This window comes from Cavia porcellus, unplaced genomic scaffold, assembly GCF_034190915.1.
Source record: "Cavia porcellus strain 051 isolate PalLab524CR breed Dunkin Hartley unplaced genomic scaffold, mCavPor4.1 scaffold_4, whole genome shotgun sequence".
NCBI classification, from domain to species: Eukaryota; Metazoa; Chordata; class Mammalia; order Rodentia; family Caviidae; genus Cavia; species Cavia porcellus.
The window spans coordinates 72675401-72677597 of NW_026947487.1; the positions used below are offsets into that span (position 1 = coordinate 72675401).

The window sequence follows — 2197 nt, forward strand, 5'->3', positions numbered from 1 at the left end:
TTCATGTGTCCTTTGTGATTAGATCATTTTCAGAGAGATTAAACTCTAACTCATTCTTACCCAGAAGATACAATTTCTGCAAAATGAACAAAGTTCAGGAAAATCTCAGTGCAAGCTGCCAATCAAAGAAGACAAAGTTATAAGGTCCTACAAATGTTTTAAGTCACTCTATAACCATATGCTATTTATGTACATCAGTAGCATAGTAGATAGTGACAATGTTTTTTTTAACCGTGGTGTTCCCAAGTAAGAAGCATACAGTATACAAGTCCCTTCTATTTCCTACCATACCCTCTATCCTATCTTTCCTTTTTCTTCCTTCCCTCCCCTTCTTTCCCTTCCTTCCCTCTACCCACTCTGTTCCGTCCCTTCCCCCCTCCCTCTTGTTTCTCTTTTCTTTTCTCTTCTTTTCCTTTTTCTCTCTTTTCCCCATCATTTACTTCCCAGAATGGTGCCATGCCAGCCATGGTGTGTAAGAGTCTGGTGCTATGGCTGGTAAAAAAAAAAAAAAAAAAAAAAATCAATAATCAAGGAATATAGAAAAGTAGTTTATTGGTACACTGCAAGAGAGCAGTGAGTGATTTCCAGGAGAAGAATGCACTGAAGGGTGCGGGTGGAGGCGAGCAGGGACTTCTGCATTTGATTTTAATGCACAGAGGCGATATGGGAACATCATCTCAGGAATGCTTTCATCAGGTCATCCTGGTTCTGCTGTCCATCCATCTCAGTTCTGAGGATGGCCAGGTATCACAGGTGAAGTAAAGTTTTCTTCAGTAAGGTTTGGTGGTCCTGGTGTTGTTAAAAAAAAAAAAATAGTACTTCAGCAAAGGTTTAGAATTTTCTGCAAATAATTATGAGAGCCCTGATGTAGGCAATCAATAACAGCCCTCAGTGATGTGAGACAAGAGTAGTGGAGACCACATGCTGACGATCAATAGAAATTAATTAACACAACAAGAAGGAAAAATATATTGTGCCAGAAAAAGTGACTAGGAGTGTGACTGTGTTTCTTAGTGACGTTAATATCAGAAGCAAATTTTATTTTATTTGTTTGTTTATTTCATCCATATTTTTGAAAGCTCTAGGAGAGGATAAGATGCATACATCCTTACATCCTCTGTCTCCTATCACTTTATACTATAGTATGCGATTTGTGGTTTGATATCCACAATAATGCAAATGTAATGATAGAGTCAATGTATAATGAATTAACTGGAAGTGGAAAACATACATATTTAATTGACAGTCCACATTGTGGTTTCTGTTGTTTCCAGGGAATCATTTTCTTACTGGGAAGTCCAGAGTCAGAAGCCCCCCATCCCCCCACTCCCCGCCGGATAGTACATAGAGACACGGACACGTGTGGTGCTAGATCACGCGTGCAGCCCCAAGGCTGGTGAAGAAAGCAAAATCTGATTTTGTAACCGTTTCCCTTTTGGGAATATTGCATAGTGTGCTTGCAAATATTAAATATGTAGTTTTAAGCACAGCAGTTCTCTGGTGAGAAGTTTACACTATGCTGACTTTTAAAGGACCCTTACACAGCTTGGTTTGGAAATCCATTAGGTATCACCTTTTATTGCCTTTTAGTTTGATGAATGTCTTGCATCCCCCACAAATTATTATCAGCTTCTCCATGGAAAGAAAGCTACTTTCTTTCTATTTTTGCTTCTTTTAAATATTTCCTAAGTGAGCATGTTGTACAGAACAAGTGTAAAATAAAATTACGTATTCATTAAATCAAAACTAGTGAGAAGTTGTTTTTCCTGAAAATAGGGGTAGATCTATGAGCTACATGGTTGTAAGGTAAAAATTAAGGTTAACATTATACTAACCCATAATACAAGGTTTCTTTCAAAAATGAGAGACAGAAAGGAAGCTCATATTTCTTCAGGTGTTAGATTGTGTAAAATGCTTGCTTCTTAAATCAAATAATCTGCATCTTGTTACTGGCACCAGAATTTGTCTCTCATTTCCTCTGGTCATGGAGGTCCTGAAATAGCAATATATGAAGATCACTGTGCTAGTTTTTTGAGGTTCTCATAATAAATCACCACAAATGGGATGGCTTAAACAACACAATGGCCTCAGAGCACTGGAATCTTTAAAAGTCTAAAGTCAAGATATCAGGATTGGCTCCTACAAAAGGTTGTGGGGGACAATCTATTTCTGATTTAGTTTGCTTTCCATTGTTAGT

The 2197-nt window shown here is 37.8% G+C and overlaps 1 long non-coding RNA gene across 1 annotated transcript; it reads right to left on the reverse strand.

Moving 5' to 3' along the window:
- Positions 1-535: 535 nt before the first annotated feature.
- LOC134475611 (uncharacterized) lies at positions 536-1984 on the reverse strand. Its single transcript, XR_010046791.1, has 2 exons — positions 1836-1984; positions 536-789 (listed from the first exon to the last, which is right to left on the reverse strand). It is a non-coding gene; the product is annotated as an uncharacterized LOC134475611 (long non-coding RNA).
- Between the last annotated feature and the right edge of the window lie 213 nt (positions 1985-2197).